The sequence below is a fragment of the Meleagris gallopavo genome, chromosome 2, assembly GCF_905368555.1.
Source record: "Meleagris gallopavo chromosome 2, MGAL_WU_HG_1.1, whole genome shotgun sequence".
Lineage (NCBI taxonomy): Eukaryota > Metazoa > Chordata > Aves > Galliformes > Phasianidae > Meleagris > Meleagris gallopavo.
The window spans coordinates 99,019,511-99,039,095 of record NC_139405.1 but is presented as its reverse complement, the minus strand read 5'-3'; the positions used below and the strand labels follow the sequence as shown (position 1 = coordinate 99,039,095).

The 19,585-nt window shown below is 35.3% G+C and overlaps 1 protein-coding gene across 1 annotated transcript in view; it reads right to left on the bottom strand.

Annotated features, from left to right (window-relative positions):
- The window catches only part of KCNS3 (potassium voltage-gated channel modifier subfamily S member 3), a 444,844-nt gene extending 425,607 nt beyond the window's left edge, over nucleotides 1-19,237 (bottom strand). Inside the window, exon 1 of the transcript XR_014881638.1 lies at nucleotides 18,936-19,237. The gene's annotated coding sequence lies outside the window, so the exon portion shown is untranslated. The remainder of the gene's footprint in view (nucleotides 1-18,935) is intronic.
- Nucleotides 19,238-19,585: the final 348 nt, after the last annotated feature.

The following is a 19,585-nucleotide window of genomic DNA, read 5'->3' as shown; positions in this document are numbered from 1 at the left end:
ATGTTAATAGAAACCAGGGAAGAAGAGAAGGGGGTAGGAGAGGAAGATACTCTGGGAGGGAAGAATAAAATAAATCATAGGATGAAACATTTTAATTGGGACACTTAGCAGGGGTATTTTAGTGTCATGAGAATGCAAGTGAGGGAGACAAGTCCTGAGGGATTTTGAAGTCAGCACTAGTGTATCTAAAGAGGGGCTTTAAGAAAGAAGGGGGCAGACTCTTGAGCAGGGTCTTTTATGATAGGACAAGGGGAAATGCATTCAGACTAAAAGAAGAGAGATTTAGATTGGATATAAAAAATATTCTTTGCGCTTAGGGTAGTGAGGCACTGCCACAGGTTGCCCAGAGACATATTGGATGTTTCAAGGTCAGGCTTGACCTTGACTCAAAGCAATCTGATATAGCTGTAGGATTCCTTGTTCATGGCAGGGGAGTTGGACTAATGGCCTTTAAGCTTTCCTTCCAACTCAAACAATTCTATGATTGTATGAGTGATTCTATAATAATCAGTTTGATGAGAACTGAGAAACACACATGTCAGAGCTAGCACTGCTTTCACAGGAATCGTGGGACATCACTCAGCCAGGATGACTTGAGTTCTGCTCCTTTGTTTCCATTCTTACTTTTCAAGCTGTTTCTGCATGCAAAAAACCAAACAAACAACAACAACAAAAAAAAACCCCACAAAACAACAACAACAACAACAACAAAACCCAACCACAAGAGAATCTTGCTGCTGAGGCACATTTTTAATTGTGTCGGATTTTTGTTGAGAGAAAGATGATGGACACTGCATTCCAGCTCTCAATAAAAATGTAACCGAGGGTATCATTATCATTTCAAGGTTCTCTGTCTAGTAGGACTGAGAGAGGTGCATAAACATTTCACTTATCAATACAAATTAATGGCATTAGAACGATGAGTCAAACAACAATTCATAAATCTGTATGGTGCTAAATGACATTGTAATTCATCAAGTCAAGGGCGAGTGGAAAATAACCAGCCTTTGAGTTCCAGCTCACTGCATCTGCAGGAAGGGTGAGCCTTGCCTCCCACAGCTTCTAGCATCTTATATGTGTAGATTTGTATTTCAGACAGCACCTTTATTCTCTGATACTTTGATGAGTATGCTGTACAAACCGAGGTTATCCACTCATCTAAAAAAAAAAAAAAAAATTGGAGATTTAAAAATCAATGAAGAATGCACAGTGCGGCTTTCCTGAATGCAGCTTGATTTCTCATCCTTCTAACAACAAAGACAGCGATTGATTGAGCCCTGGTGAAAGGTTGATACACAATCAGCACAGTGTATCTCTTAACTGGGATCTGCTTGGTGATGTACAGCAGACTGCTGTGAACAAGGAATATCATTGTTTGCATAGTGACATGTTGCTTGATAGCAAAATGCTTTTCCTGCATAGATCCTGACTTGCTCATAAGTAGACATGCTTCCACACAGAGCAATCGGGAGGTTGGCTACTCAAACAAGCAGTCAGGAAGAAAATGATGCCAGCCAGTGAGAAGTAGCTAGCAGCTGTGAAGCTGCTTACATTCTAATAAAGCGAGTGAAAGTAATTTGCATATTGTGAGGCAGATGTAGTTGCAGAATCGAAGAGGTACAGTGTTTTACTGCATTCAGACTTCCCTGTTGGTCACTGCTACCCAGTTTTTATTCTTAGCAGCTACAATTTATTTTGATAGTCCTTTTCAGTGTCACAAACCACATATAATGTCCACTTAGAAGAAAAAATAGTCTTCCAAGAGCAGTTAGATCTCTTTTCCTCAATCTTTAGCGTGAACACTGGGATCTTTGATCTTTGGAATTCAGCATATAGTATTCACAGGTTACATTTTTCTGTGACGTTTACTTTTTCACATAGCCATTAGGTGAATAAACTAATGTGAACATTCTAAAATTTCTGAAAGAGTTAAAAAATGTTGTACTTTATAGAAATGAATGTTCAGACTGTATTATTTGGAAGGTGTTTTTCTGTTATGCTGTTGTTGTTCCATAGAGATTAAGCTGAACTGTGTAGAGTCACAAACAGTATATCCCAAAGATAATGACAGCAGAATTATATAGTAACAGAAACAGTACTAGAAAAAAGAAAATATTATATTTGCTTCCACTTTGAGAATCATCTATAGTATTTCTTGGCTCAGAGGAATAACATGAAATTGTGAAACAGAAGCTTCTGGCAAACAAAGTACAATCCTGAAAAAGGAATAAAAAAAAAAAGCACACAGAGTACCACACTCCCATATTCATATGGATAAATAAACTCAGTGCTCAGTGGTTGGAAAACTGATCAAAAAGTTCTTGATGTAGGGGGCCATTTAGTCAAAGTCACCACATTTCTATCCTGGAATAAATCCTTTTTATTTTTTTTTCCTAACACTCAGGAATAATTGAAAAGCAAACAAATTATAAATTAAAAAGTATGTTCAGGCATGATAAATTTTTTATTAATCCCAATGATAGCAAGTATGATCAACTTGATTTTCTGATTTTGTTTTTACATGTGACAAACCAAAAACAAGTTGTATTTCACAGTAAAATTTCAGCCCAGAGGGAAAGTCCCTGAGTGTAGATGCAAAGTCAATTGAGTTGTGTAACTGCACTTGGTAGAGAGATACAGTCGTACTTGCCTTTTTGCCACTATTTTGTTTGTTTGTTTGTTTGTTTTTAAGCAGGGAAATGAAAGGCATAAGAGAAAAGTACTTGATAATACTGCAGTTGTTTATCAGTGTTCCATTCTTCAGAGATATGCATTTTATAGAAGCTAAGTTTACAGAAATTTTCTAATGCATATTCTGACCATTTTGTATTCCATTAATTAATCAGGAGCACTACAAGAAGAAAGAAACAGAACTTTATCCAGTGATTTCTACTGCAACATTAAACTAGAATTTTATTTTTTTTAAATTTTGGCACAGTCAAAACATAGACAGGAAATGTACTGTAAAAGAGGCTACTGCTAAATTGGTATTTACTGACTTTATATTCCACTTACTGGCACAGAATGGGAACTGATATCCTTTTAGGAGATAATATCTAATAATTTCTGTATATTTTAAGTTTAGAATTCTCCTTTACAGCAGTAATCCTGTAAATGTTGTCCTGAATAATTTCAATTTTTTTTCACAAGATATCTACATAGTCACTATAAAAATATCTGATAATGTTGAAGTCTGAAATTCCTTTTTTAGCTATAGAATTTGGCATGCATTTCCATGCATGCACCTTTGAGGACCCCTCTTCTCCTTTGAATCTTTCCATGAGAGCACACTGAGGATACTATCAGTCTTTCCTTCATTCTTCTGTACATTTTACAGTATTAATGCCTCTCTTGGGCATGCTGTTTCTATTTCATGAAACTTAAATTTTTATGTAGCTTAGCTTTATTCAACATCTATCTCTCTGTCTAAGACTTTTAGAGCTGTGAGCCTGATCTCTTACTGTTTTTCCTGAGGTCAAAAAAATTTATGTTAATTTCATTTTTTTTTCTTTGTCATGCAAAATATATTAAATTCTCTGGAAAAAAAAACATTGAGTATAGCCAAACACAGTAGCTGTACTAGTGAAATCAGAAACATGGGGACCAGTGTCCTGGAATGACTTTTACCTACACCAGTCAACAGCTAGAGGAAGTCCCTGACAATACTTGGCCTGTACCAATGACTGCTTTCCAAAATGGTTCCCCAAGAAGGCTCAGGAACCAGAGTGCACCATGAATCATTTCCACACAGACCATTTGGATGTCATTACTCTCTTGCTGGAGGGAAAGCATTTTGGTATAGTAATGGGTTATTACATTCCAGCTGGCCTCAGTGACCAAGAAATGCTATTCACCAACTTTGCCTTCACTGGTGTAAAGTAGCGTAGTTATGAAGGAGTATTTGTTAGTACTCAGACCCCGTTCGTATTTGGGAAGAAAAGGTACATATGAGTTCACAGGGCTTTAGTTCAATGAAACTTGCCTCTGAGGGTACTATTTAACGTGAGATGTCTCTTCCTGTAGGTGACTGAGAGTAGGAAGCCAGTTTACATCTCCTTGATAATGCACCTGCTAGGATGGTGCCATGAGCTGCAATGAGACACAAGCAGGGGCAGCTGGACATTGACTTTGGGCTCCTCCTTTCAACACAAATTCAACTCCTCACTCAACTTCTAGCCCCTTGTCCATCCTGTACAACTTTCTTCTTTACAAGATCAGGTCATGCTTTTCAGTAGTTGAGTGTTGGTGGAATCGCAAACTAAAACTTAAAAGTTATTGTTTTGTTTTGTTTTGTTTTGTTTTGTTTTCCCAGCTAGATAGCCATACCCATAGTTCCCTTTATCATCTTGATATTTTACTGCTCTTTCATTTTTGTTATTTCTATCTCAATTATCATAATTACTTCTAGAATGAAAATGACTAAATATTGTGCTTATTTCAAGCTGGTAGTCTTATCACCTTCTCCTGCAGTATTCTCCAGTGTTTTCATAAAGAACTCGTCCAATCTAGAGATGTTCTTATCATCCTTAGCATTCCCACTATGTATGTTTTGCAGGTTCTTGCAAAGTGGGAAAATTCCTGTGCTGGGCTCTCACAACTTTATCCAATGCCAGGAATCAAACTGAATTGTGATATTTACTGTTGCTTCCAAACTGACATTGAATGTATTTGATTTTCAGCCTCAAATCTTTCATGGTAAAGCTATGAATATTTCATAACATCCAGAGTGTCAGAAAATTGCCTTTTCCTTTTGAGCACTACTAGGTGATTTCTCTGCTAGATGAATTTTAATAATTGTTTTGTTAAGTGTGGATTCTGTTTCTTCAAGAAGCCTGTTTTTAAGTGCTTTCTTCAAGACTCTGTTGCAATATTCCCATTAAAATGTCTGGGATGAAATACAACTGGAAGATGCTAGCCGAAAGAAAAGGTGCTAGCAACCTAAGCAAGCCACTGCAATGCTTGTTTGTCCCTTTATTATATGCTCTTTCCTCCAATGACAGTTATTTTGTCTATTTTTAAAGACTTGATTATTTGCTTCAGTGATAACTGTCAAGACTGGACAAGGATTCAGTAATTTCTTCTAAATTTCAAAGTTTATAAAACTGTAAGTATTTTAATCCAAGACCCATTTTGCTCACAACTTCCTTTCAGTTGAGGACAACCACAGTTCGAAGTTCCCTATTAGTAATTCAAAATCATCTTCTGAATTAACAGAAAATAAACTGAAGCCAATAATCTTCCAGAAAGTTTTTTCCCTCTTCTTGCTAGTGCTGATCATTTATACTTGTGAAATAAGTGTAGATTTAACTTTCAGTCATTCCTCACATTCTCAAATAACTTTCTTCTTTATAAGATTTTCATTTAAGTGTATTTTCATTTAAGTGTACTTTCTTAACTTAGTACCTCATGCTGTTCAGAAATCGGTAGGAGGCCAGTATTCTGTGGTTTTGTTTCTAACTCATTACACTGTCTGTGAACTTCTGCACCTGCTAATAGCTTTGCAAAAGACATGTAAAGTACCCTACTGAAGGGGCATCATCCTAAATTCAAGGACATTGAGAAAACTTTAAGAATTCTGACAGAAGAAAGAGAATAAGGACAATAGTGATCTAGAGGACTTCAACCAGATAAAAGCTCCCTCCTTGGATGCTGTCTATATGTGAACGACATTGGCTAGGACTAGAGAATCCTCTCCGTCCTTTTTTGTCCAATAGCCAGTAAAACCAGGAAACTGAATGCAATGGCACAGTGCTTAAGCAAAACAACTGGTTTCAGGAACCGCAGAGATGACTATTTTTTTCAGCTCCTCTGTCAAAAAACTATTTGAAAATATGCTAAAGGGCATTGCAAGCTCTTTGTATGAGTGACAGTTCTATGCAAAAAAATATTTTGGAGAAAAGTCCTTTGGGAATAGTGTAAAAATTCCTATTAACACAGCAGCTATAACTTTTTTCCTAGTCATAACCTGCAATTAATGCATTTTTGAAATACTTTTATTTTCTCACTTGCATTTCTTTTTTTCCCTGTTTTTTCTCTCTTTGGCTCAATTTGCTGTTACTACCACCATTTTATCAATCTACTCTCTATTCAGTATATAAAAAGAAGTGGAAACAACTTATTTGTATATATTTCATTCTTCTGTTTCCCTTCTTTAGCTATGACTTTTGGGAACAATAGAAATTATTACCTTACCTTACTTATTTTGACTTGCAGAATTTCATTTAAAGTAGACAACAGTTTTGTAGAGTTTTCTATGGGAAGTCATTTTCATATTTGGACTAGTGTCAGAAAGATTTTTCATTTATAGTCAGATTTTATGTCAGATGTAATAACTGAAGATAATTTTTATCAAAAGCTTCAGATTATAAATCTGTATAAATCTTTTCTATACTTCATCATTTATTTCATTTTTTTGCTCTGCTTTGGAATCTTTTATTAGCTGATGTTCAGATTGATAGTTTACATGCAGAAAAGAGGATTGCTAAATTCCCAGCACTGTCTTGGTTAATATTCTGGAGGCTCTTCTGTTCTACCATGCTGAAGTTGCTGTTATTATTATCACTACGAAAACTACAAACTGATATTTTGTTTCTAATAATTGTGGTTATGTATAGTTTCTAAGTGTGAGATTCTATTTATCTTTATTTTATTAAATTATTCTCAAGATTATAGAAGTTGGTGAAGTTCTTATTAATGAAAATACAACATATGGCAAAAAGAAGGCTCTGTCCAACTAAATCAACGTCTGTTATTTTCTAGCATGATAAATTCTAAGGGCTAAGTTTTTCCATGACATTTTTGCAAGAGTCAAATAAAAAATGGAAATGTCCCCTCTGTGCAAAAATTACAACTACTCCTTTTTCTGTATTCTCAGTATCAGAGAGACAGATTTGGTAAAGCCACAGTTCAAATTAGATATTTCACGTCAACAATTTTTGACATTTTAAAGGCAAATTAATGAAAGTGTTTTGAATCCCAACACTTAAGAATTCTAAAAACATTCAGGCAGCAGGGAATTGGGCTGAATTACTCTGTATCAAAAAGCAGAAACAGAGCAATGTCATTCTTATCTTGGTAAGAGTTCTCCATGCATTAAAGCAGTCCTAAGAGACATACAGGTTTAATCTTGCAGGCCAAATATGATTAGCCATGGTACATCTGTGGTTACATATGAGTTCAAATTTGTGCTACAAAACATTCTGAGGTGATGCTGATGAACATTTTCTGCAAATTGAAATTTGGGTGCATGAAGTCCTTTCACAGATTTTAAATGGCATTTATCTTAATAAACTTGAGCTAGTAGCATTAAAATTGTTTTTCATTCATTCATTTACTAAGTCATGTTTTCTGAATGTTGGATCCACCAAAAGACACATCATTATTTAGTTTGGTTTATTTTCACACATAAGCCTATGCAACTGCTACAAGTAAACTATGAAAAGATAATTTCTGTCTCAAATATGTGAAGCAACATGTGGTAAACAGAGTTTGTAAAACTTGATGCTTCATGCAGACCAGAGTTACCAGATTCAATCCTAATTCATGCAGCTATAGAAATATCACTTTTATCAGTTGTTTTTTTTCTGTTGTTGTTTTTTTTGAGTCATATCATACTTTTCAGCTGAAATCTGGAGATGATACAGTACATTGGCCAGAATACATTACGTGCTGAAGAGCAGAGAACTTCTGATGACTGCAACAGTTAAAGTGGGACTCAGTTGTGGAAGATCAGTCAATGTCAGATAGAATACATCATTTGGAGAATGCCTCCTTTTGGAGACTAGAGATTTTTTTCTATAGTCACTAGTAAAATAGTACAGTTGCTGGGGGAAGTCTGTTGGATTTATGCGTTTCTATGCAGGAGAGTGCCTTTATTTCTGTAATAGAAAATAGAAAGAAAGACAAAAAAGAAAGAAATAGAGAAAAAGAGAAAGAAAGAAAGAAAGAAAGAAAAAAGAAAGGAAGGGGAAAGAAAAGAAGGAAGGAAGGAATATTTAGTTCTCTCAAAAAATGATAACATCTGACAGATATTAACAGTACTACAGTACAGCATAGTTAGTAAAACAAATACTATTTTTTCAAGTTATGCAAAGGTTCCTTACTGACCTTTTTACTGAAGACAGTGTATCTTGTTTTCTACGGGAAAACAAAGTTTGCTAATCCTGTTCTTTCTGAAATAAAACAGGCAAATACGCAGCTATTCATCCATCAGTAGAATGCAGTTGAATCAAAGCTAATTATCAGATATCTGAAAAAAACATTTTGTACTTGATAAATCTTTATTTACCAATTCAAATATTCCTGACCTGATGTGAAGTAAGATAAATTTATTCTATGCGGATAAGAATGAAATATTAATGCAAGATAGTAAACCTTTCTGTCAATGATACAATGACAGCTAAACTCATCTGAGCACATAAAAATATAAAATATATAGCTCCATTATGACAGCCAAGGGATGGAAAGAAGATATGCACAGAATTTGTGTATTGTCAAAATTTCTAGTTATGAGAAAACTGGAAAAAAAGTCATGAAGAAATTGGTGTTTCTTTTACTTTGTGGATTGCTGAACTTGGAATATACACCAAGACATCCACAGAAAGCTGGCAGATTTGACAAGGTACTTCTAAGAAATCCATGTGCTTCTCAAGTGGGAAATGGAGGAAGGGTAAATTATACCAGGCATTGTAAAACTCATAGAGACTTGTTTTTAGTTAAGAAGATCACATTTTTCCTCAGTGGACTTGATACAATTATCTGCACATCTGCTGTTTGCTTGACTGAAGAGATCCCTTTTTGGGTGGTAGGTATAACAGAGATGATAATTCTCTTTTGGTGAGGACACTGGAATTAAGGTATACCCAAGAGTCCTGCTAATGTACTACATGCTTACGAAGCAGCAGGTGGGTCAAGACCAGTGGAGTCGAGAGACACATTAATTGTGTGGATAATTACATGAATGCCTCCACTTCTATGCTTTCGAAACTTCTGTTTTCATTCAGTACTGAGAAATGTCACTTTGCCTCATGTGCAGAATACAACTCTAATTTCTAATTGTAAGTTTACCTCTACAATTTCTAATTGTAAATTTCCCTTCCATTCTAGAAGAAGATTTTTTGAAGAGATTTGCAACTTTCCAACATTAGCCTCCAGCAGCAATAATCCATATTATGTCTTTTTGCAGGACTAATTTAATAGTAGGAAGTTTCATTCTATAGCCTATTCATCCCTAGATACTTTATCAGCATTATTCTTAACACTTTCTCTGTAACCATTTTTATGGCATCTGTGACAATCTATGATGGTTTGAAAGAGAGAAAAGAAATATAAAAATTTTAAAGGAAAAATCAATCCAATCAGAAAAGAAAGAATACATTAAAAAAATGCAGGAGGCTGATTAAAAAAATACTGTACTGGAGACACAAAAACTGTGTGATCGTAGGGCTCAAAACAAAGAGGAAAGAAGTGGAAAGTTCATGGAAAAAAAAAAAAAAGGGAAAATTTTAGGTTTTATCCATTCATTTTCATTCTACTCTTCTGCTGTCAATTCTGAAAGAAGAAATTATTTAGCTCTATGTAAAACATCTCAAGATTTTGCCTATTAAGACTAACACTCATATAAATGAGAAGTTGCACAATTTAAGATATTAATTGTTTTAGGCTAAGCTTCTTTCACTTGCACAGCCTGTCACTCCTAAATCTGCATAATTTCAACAACACAGAATTAAAAAGCAAATCTCATTTAAATTATATGAATTTAAATTATTCTACTGGGATCCAAATATAATTCTAAGTTTGAAATATATGTAGGCCGCTCCAGAAGTAATGCTTCCTATCTATTTCCAAAGAAACTAAAAAGAGCACAATAACACTATTGATAGAGCAAATTCTCAACTACAAAACACTATTTTTCAGCATAGTCACCACCATTACCTATGCATTTTTGCCAGCCATGAACAAAAGCTTGTATGCTTTATTCTATGATCACAATTATAATGCAAGTGTTATAAGATACATAATGCTTTGTCTAGTAGTATCACAGTAGCCTTCTTCAGGCAGCAAATGTCTTGTCATCCAAATTAAGATTTCCAAGGCCAGTATTTCAAAACATAATGTTTTCTTCAGAAGCTGATTTTGGCCAATATAACTGTAGACATTTATTGAATGACTGTTCAAGAATGTTGCTCTAGAGGGAAAAGATAAAGTTATGTAATGTTTTTTGTAGGATCTCCATTCTGATGATATACAAAACCCAATTTAACAAGTTCATGAGCATCCTGATCTAACTTTGAAGTTTGACCTAACTACAAATTTAGTGTTGATTTCATTAGATGCCTTCATTCAGCCCCTCTGAAAATCTGAAACCCACCATCTACTAGATGGTACAACTCTTTACATCACACTAGACTTGCTTCAGTCTTACTTGTTCATGTGCTGAAGTGCTGATCTGAACACTGACAGGAATCCTCCAGGCAATATATGGTATTCACATATTAAATCTGGAAAACCCGTACAAAATCAGAATTGCCAGTAGATATAGGTCTGTAGACTGAAAATGTACAACTCACTGAGCCTGGCAAGCTACTCACTAATGAGAGTAAGAGTATTCCACTAAATATACATGATTTTCTAATTTTAATCCTATGCATAACAGTAATTATGTAGCTCAGCATTTGTAGTACTTACCAGTTATAATGCACAGCTTGAAAAAATTAGGCTAATACATTAGCATTTCAGTGACCAGTCCAGTGACTGGTAGCAGACTGGACTCACTCATCAAAATCATAGTTTATTAATCCCTCAAGTCACACAGTAATGCAGCTCAGATTATTGCAAAGGTAACTATATGATTAATGTGACATAGGTATGTTAATGCAACATAATAGCACACATTATAATACTATGTAAAGTGAGTTGTAACTCATCTAAATTGCTTGCAGCAAAATACCTAAATAATTTACATTACTCAGGCACCTATAAGCTGCGTTACATAAGGAAGTGTGAATTTCTCCTTAGACTAGTTATCTTGCAAATATTATCCCAAATATTCCTGTATCTAGTTGGTTCACCCTAAGCTATACTACAACTAGTAAATACGATTGTCCAGGAATTGTCACATAGCACTACATGCCTTTCTACAGCTTAACCATCTCAGATCACCTCCCCAAAACCCAGGAGAATTACATCTAAGTTATTTTGCAGGAAAGTTCCCATGCTACCACCTCCCATTACTTCCATCATTTCCAAACAGACATACTAACAACTTTTAGTCATTGAATGTGTAGCTTTCATTTCCAAGGTACCTTTTTGGCACCCAAATCTCTGTAAAGTGCATAGAAACTAACATGTTGCATCACAGAATTGCTGGAGGGTGAAAGAAATGATTACTTAAATGCCCTGCGTAAAATATGCTTATATGAAAAAAAGAAATTTAACAATATTAATTGATGGCAAATGCTTAAGATAATCTTTGGTATATAAATATAAATTTGGAAAGGAGTCAGAAAATTTAGATCCAAGTATAAAATATAGTTCCAAAGTATTTCATTTCAGTCTTTAACACCTTGGCCTGAAATCTGTCTTGGTAGCAGTGATGTTTAATGAACCGAGACCTGTATTCTACATTAGGAGACTTTTTAGTGTAATATTAAAATGTAGTATTTCTGAAGCTCATTTTCTTACTTCAGATGAAGCTGCGCATAACGATGATAAAACACATACTTAGCCAAGCACACTCTGTATTGTTGCAGTAGTTCTGTTTACTGTTTTCTGTTAATGGTACACAGAACAATGGAAATCATCAGTTTGCTGATTTAGCCAGTGAAGCTAAATCACCCAACCAGATAATCATCACTGCTTGACTTACCTACAGAAAACAAAGCAATCCGAGTACCTACAGTGAATCCACTTGAATGTTCCATCTTTTCATCTTGTTATCATACACTGCTAGTTTGTTGTTCTAATTTGCCCTCTTCAGTAAGACTCGTGACACCCACTAAACCCAATTGTGAACCTTTTACCCAAATAAAACAGAAATTTCTAATTTATAGTTTAACTTTGGAGAATCAACATGAAAAGAGATTCTGTAAAATAAATAATAAGATATTAAACGTGCTGTATCTGCGAACTCTAATTCTTATATGCATGCACACAATGATAAGATCTAAGACTGGAAAAATAAAGGGGAAGATGTGACTTTCTTAAAAAAGAAGTTAAGAAAAATAATTTGAACTTTTGCTCCACAACATTTGGTCTTCATTGTGGTTGTTGTTCCTTTTCTGGAACTAGGTAGAAAAGGCTTAGTCAGGCTATGGAATACAGATACATCTCTCATACATCTCTCTTGATAGTGTCTTACAGTAGGCATCCCCAGGAAGCTCAGAATGCTGTGCCAAGAGCAGAGTGCAGGTGTCATAGGCAATAATCTCTGCTACAGGCATAAATACTTTCACGGAAGAAATAATTACTATTTCCAATCCTCTCAGAAGAATCCAACCTTCATCCTCAAGGCAGTAAAATCCAATTTTCCTTGCACTAAGAAGCCAGAGCATATTCAGAACAATTCGTACAGTAGAATGTCAAGTAAAATAACTCCCACTGGAAAGATTCTCTTTAGATAAGGCATTTTTTTATGTACACTGCCAGCTGAACTCCTAGGTGAATCAGTTTGCTCTGTGGGAAAGAGCAGAGTGAAAATAAGTATAAAGGAAATAGACATAGTGATACTAAAAGCCAAAGTGAAGAGAAAAATTAACTCCACCCAGCATTATTTTTGTTTTCATCAATTTTCTGTATCAATAAATTTATTATTTTGATAATAAAATTTCACCTCCTTAGCAGACTGTCAGAAAAAATAGAGTTTTTAGGGATGTAACATTGCAATGATTTATTTTCCAAATAGCAAATAAAAGTGTGGAAGACTTGTTGATTTATCTAATAGATAAATTATATAAACTGAAGATTTCAGGATGTATACAGAAGAGTTGTCAAAGTTTGTGTATAGAAATGATTTATAAAACTTGTAATAAAACAGGTTCATGGCATAATTTTGTGTTTTAATTGGATTATTTATAAAAAAATATTTCTTTCACATATGATTTAGTTTTCAAATTTTATGAAACAATTTCATTTTTTGAAATTATTTTTATGAAAAATTATGCATCTTCTTTATAATATTGAGAGCTTCATCTCCAAGGAAGATAAACATACTGATGGCCAATGTCCAGAACACCCCCGTTGGTGTAAATGGTCCTCACTCTAGCTCTGCCTAGTATGTGAAGATAGAGGCAAGAAAACCAACAGCAGTTCCAAAACTTGTTTAGTAAACAAACAAGCAAACAAGAACCAACCAAAGAATGACAAAAAGCAGGCTTTCTTGCTGAAGTCAAGAAAGAAAAATACTTCCAGGTGGGAACTGACTTGTTTTCTATCAGTATTCATCCTGTACTGACCCTCTATCTGAATGGGAAGGAACAAATAAATTCTATTTCTTAGTGATGTATTCAAATCAAGGCTTAGATGTTGACAAAGAGTATCTGTAACAGCAAAAAGAATTCCTATAGTGAAACAGTTATTTCTTACCTTACACAAAAGTGAAACTTATGGCCTGTGATACATGGTATCAAAGTAGACAACAACTGGTCATGCCATTTTTAAGCCCTGCCTGAACGTGAATTCATTTCATTTATTGTGAGTTGGCAAGTATTAGGTGAGAACTCTTCAAAGCTATGTCTGTAGTAAATCATCATCAGATGATGCTCCACGTCATCCTTTGGATTTACCTGTGTCAGTGTTCTGACACTGAGATCTTGCTAGGCATGGAGCTAAGTGAACTGAAATGAACAAACAAAAAATAACAAAAGAAATGTATTATATACATAGTTTTTCTTTGTCTACATCTAGACTACTAATGTACTCATTAGGATCAAAAAGTTCTCAACTCCTGCTTAAATGAAAACTCTTAAAGCTTGCTTTAAAGATGACAAAACTGATTTCCGATAAAGGAAGCCATGTTAACATGCAGAAATTATGATAGAAGGTTGAGAATCCTCTTACTTGAGATAGAATATCCAAAGATTACAAATCTACTCTAAGCTTTTGGCTCTTTCTATGATCAGTGAAAGGAACCGGGGGCTCTAGAGAATGATTCATCTCAACTCTTCTAGACATATGTCACAGTGAGATGAATTGCAATCTGAAGGTGTCTGTTTCTCTCCTGTGACTATGAATGAATCACAAGATCTAAATCAGACTAGAAAACCTGAACTTAATTAAAAAAAAAAATCTAAATGGGAGCAGATTAATATCACAGTGTCTTTTTGTTCTAACCTTTTTCAACTTAAAATAAATAAATTATGTCAGTATAGTGTCTTTCAAAAGTATAGCCATCATCAAAATTAAATGATGAAAAAATTACAGATAAAGGATATTTTATGGATTTTTACTGGTGTCTTTAGCCTAGATATATATATATATTTTTCTTTTCGTGATAGAATGGAAAGTGAATATAAAGATTAATTTCTGTGCACTTTCAGAATAATATACAATAATTTATTTCCTAATAAATTGATGATCAGATTCATCACAATTAAATTCACCAAAGCTAAAAGTTATCTACCTAAAAATTAGACTCCCATAAGTTAAGCATATACTTTAGCTATTTATGTAGACCCTAGGAGAGACACTGCTGAAATAAAAGTTCTTCCAGGAAATGTATCATGTCACCTTATAGTAAATATTAATTGTGGGAAGAATAAGTTGTCATTTCTAAGGAGAATTGCATAGAAGTTTTAAATACCCATATCAGAATGAATTATCAGAAAGAGAAGGAGGTTTTCTTTGCACATGGAGATATCATCAAAATCACACCCTATGGTATTTATGGACAACTTTAACCATATCAATACCTGTTAGAACAACAATAACTCCAGGAACCAAAAGTCTACAATTTCTTGACACAGGTAATCAGTAGCATGGTTTTCTGATTTTTGTTTCTTGGTATTCCATATCATAACATCATGTGGGGCACTGGGAGTTTAACTGTTAATGCTCAAGTTCTGGGTACTTGCCTGGAAGAGAAGAAGAACTACATTCCCCAGGGGACTCTGTGGTCACAGAGAGCAGATATAACTCCTGGCAAGGTCACCTGATGGGCTCTTTTTCATCCACTCTTCTTTTTCAGCTCTCCTCCTGTCTCCCTGCTGCTCAACCGGACTGCACATCTCACCTCAACGCTGTGGTGAGGCCTATCCACCTTTTGGATATTCTCTCTCTCATTATATTTGATTTATTAGCTTCAATTCGAATTATATTGTATTATGGTGTGTTATCTTGCATTCTGATACAATATTTAGTAAATTTAGTTTGTTTCTCCTCAGATCATTGCTGTTTTTAATTATTTTGGGGTTCCCTGTTCTTTTCTGGAGGCGTGGATTTTGCAAAATTCCTCCACCCCACTAGTCATGGAACTGGGCTGAACCAGCCCGTAAACTGTTGACATTCTTGGTGGAGAATGCTGGCATCGATCCCGCTACCTCTCGTAACTAGAGAAGGTGCTCTGTGGCATCTGCTACTCATAAACAGGAAAGCCCTAGCTGAAGATATGAAGGTAGTCTTGACTGCAGCGACTACGAAATTGTGGAGTTTAAGATAATAAAAGAACTGAACAAGACAAAGGGTTGAATTGTGTATATAAGAAAGGCTGACTTTCTTTTTCAAGGACCTTCATGGAAGAATCCTGTAGGAAAATGGCCTGAAGGAAAAGAGGCCTGAGAAAATTTGCTGATCTTCAGACAGCCTCCTCAGAACTGAAGAGGAGCTGAATTGCCTAGAGGAGACTGTGGTAATGTAAGAATATGTGCCATAGAGTAACATAATCTTAAGTATAATATCACCCTCCTGGACATGCACAAAATGAATGAGTTGTGATGGGATGCATCCAAGGGTGTTTCTGGAGCGGGCTGATGTCGTTGCAAGACTGCTATGTATCTCCACAACCAACCACTGCAGTTGGAGGAGATTTATGATGATTGGAAAGTTATTGTTTACTGTCACGATTAGGGGTTGAAGCATAGATCATGCAAGGATGGTCTGTGAAAGCTGATTCTTCTCAGTGCATGAAAGAAAAGATGCAGGAAAACCTTAATGCTTTTTGTAACTATCTGATCAGAACATATTTTGTTGGGCTGAGGTGGCAAGGTTTTGGTAGAAGTCTGAAATTTTGGCCTCTGTGAGCAGATCCCACGTCAGATAACACCATGTCAGAGAACAGCCAGCTCTAGCTGTACAAAGGGCACTGCTGAGCAGAACTGAGCTGTGAGAGAAGCTGTGTGTGCTCTGGGAGACCAGATTGAAGAAAGGGAAAAACTGCTGTGTAACAACAGCTGGAAGAAGGGAGTGAGAAAACAACACGGGTAGAAGCCCATTCTTGTCATGCTTGAAGATTCACAAAATCAAAGTAAGTAAACATGAAACAAAGCACACTTCGTTAGAGGGCTTAGTCTATAATTAGTCATATTCAGATATTCAGTCATGTGCTTCTGCTTTAGAATATCAGTTCAGTAAAAATATAACTTTTTTACTATGAAAGGAATTTACAGACCTTTCCTGTATTTAGAATAACATAAATCACACATGAAGGCATTTTGCTCATTTCAGGAGCCAAAATAAAACCAAGATGTAATAGAATTAAACTTGAATTAAACTTAATTTTTGAACTGAGATTTCATGCACACATTGTTCAACATTAGTTCAGAGTTTTGCAAAACTATAGAAAAAATGACATGAACTAAAAAGGGAATAGAACAGAATAGAATAGAATAGAATCAAATAATATTTCAGTTAGAAAGGATCTTCAAAGGTCATCTTGTCCAACTACTCTAAAACCAAATGCTTCAGCTTGAAATCAAATAATTTTTATCATCTGTTTTTAAGTTTGAGCAAGAAAATATTTTCATCTTTTTTTAACATGAAGTCTGATTCACATTTTCACCTTCCTGGCCACTTCTTCCTAAAAAACCTGTTTCCATCCTTGGAATATCTGCAGTCATGTGAGTTAACCCATTGCATCTTTAATCCCAATCGTATTGTAACCCTACAACTGCACACGGATTTGTAATTTTGTATCTTTATTCTTGTGTGCACCTGAATATAGGCACTTCAGAGACACAAAAATATGATTTTATCCCAGAAAAGCTATGAGAATTTCTACCTTAATGCTGCAAGTACATCTTTTTTTATGTATAGATGCCTAAGGCTGCCCCCCCCTTCAGTTCTTCTTTCTAGTTTTCAAGGTATCTCCTGTCCACCCCATCCTATACCCTTTGCTTACCAACCAAGTGGTCCACTACTTCTGTACTTGAATGTGAGACATCATATCTTTTGCTCATTGCTTCTAGTTTAAAGCTAGTGGTCAGGTGGTTTCCACTTCTTCTTAGTAGTCCTTAGTTCCCAAGAGTCCCTCATGGTTGCAAAACCTGAATTACTATTGCAAACAGTAGGTGTTCAACCAGCTCCAACTAATAATCACAATTTTAATTAGTTTATAGATTTTTTTATTGCCCTACATATTATCTTGCTAATATGAAGACTATATTAATTTCCAAGAAGAGATTTTACAATAAAAAGGTTATGAATTTTTTTTTATTCTTATAACTTTGAAGTTGACATTAGCAGCAGAATATTTCTTGGAAATTCATATGAGTCTCACAGAGGTCAGTGTTCTTTTAGTATAAAAAGAAAAGAGAAAAAAAGCAAAACTTTAAAAGCTAAACTAAGAAGTATGTGCTACCTGCTGGGCTTGTGAATGCTGTACTTGCTGTACCTTGTTTAATGTAAATTTTATAAAAGTCAAGTAGATACCTACTGAGAAACATATAGTTTCGCTGTCTAACTGGGTCATATCCAAATATGTCACAAAGGGCAAGTTACTTAAGTGATCTAAAAATGATGGTCATGATCTGTTCTCTTTTTATCAACTTACTGCTCTGCCCCTCTAGTTCCTGGCACAGATCATCATAAGGCTCAGAAGACATCAGAAATATTGAGTTCAACCTTTGTAATGAAAAGGATTTATCTCTGGTGATGGGATTTATCTCATATATATATATATATATATATATACAGTGGTAGGACTCAGTTAAGATACCTACTTTTTGATAATTGACTTTATGGGATTATAGGTTTCTAAGTTTACTGCCAAAGGAAATAGTATCCATGCCATAAAGAGATTTTAGAAAATGATTAAACTGACGAGATGCTTGATTCAGTTGCCTGAGGTTAGGCAAGTATATAACATGCTCAGGGGTTCCATAATCAGAGGTATCTAATACCTAAGAATGACAGTTATGTCACAACAAATATATGAGACCTGCATCCCTCTGCAATGACACCTGGAAGATAGACATGCCCCATGTACATGTTCTGTGTGCAGAAGGAGGTTAAGGAGAATAGTTAGCAAGTTTTCCTGCCTAAAATTATGTAGGATGATTTATTTCTACATGATGTCTTCACCAATGATTTATTTATATTTTCCCTAGTTTTCATTCTAATAGGACAGTGCAGCCACCTGCAAGAATCCAGTCTTTCTTTTTCTCATGATAGAAAGTGCCTTGCAATAAGCATCACTAATGAGACACCTAAGGCCTTGTCTTCAAAACTTGTAGATACGCTTTGCTGATATATGAACAAATAAAATCAGAGCTTTTATCTTTCAGGTGTGTCAACGGTTTACGGGCTGGTTCGGCCCGGTTCCGTGACTAGAAGGGCGGAGGGATCCGCGGATCCGCGCCCCCGGGAAAAAAAAGAAAATAAGGGACCCCGAAATAATTGAAAACAGTGGCAACAATCTGAGGTAAAACAAAGTAATTTACTAAATATGGTATCAACAGAATTTTATAAGGAGAGAGAATGTGAAATTGATAGTGGATCGGCCTTACCACAACGCTGAGATGAGAAGCGCAGGCAGAGAAGCGCAGGCGAGAAGCGCAGGCAGAGAAGCGCAAGCGAAGCAGCGCAGGCAGAGAAGCGCAAGCGAAGCAGCGCAGGCAGAGAAGAAGAGCATCAGGTGACCTTGCCGGGAGTTATATCTCCTCGCTGACCGCAAAGCCCCCTGGGGAAACGTAGCTGCTCTTCTCCTCTGGACAGGCACCCGGAACTTGAGCATCAGCAGTCAAACCCCCAGTGCATTGCATGATGTTATGATGTGGAATACCGATAATGAAAAATCATGAAACCATGACAAGGTGCTACAAACCTTGATCCATTTTTAAGACTGTTAACTCATATAACATATATGGATACTACAACTAAAGATAGGATCCAATATTTCCATTATATAGATGTTGCATTTTGAAAATTATTGTATTTGTTCCGAGTAATGCACATACAAATTATTTCTCAAATATATGCTCTTCTTCAGCAATTCTTTATTCTAATCTAATAATCTAAGAGGAATGCTTACTGAATTCACAATCAAAAAAGACAAAATATCTATTTGAATATGAAAATCATGGATTTCATTGACTATTGACTTTACTTATGAAAAGGTAAATACAGCAAAATATCTTTTAAAATTTTTTTAAAATTG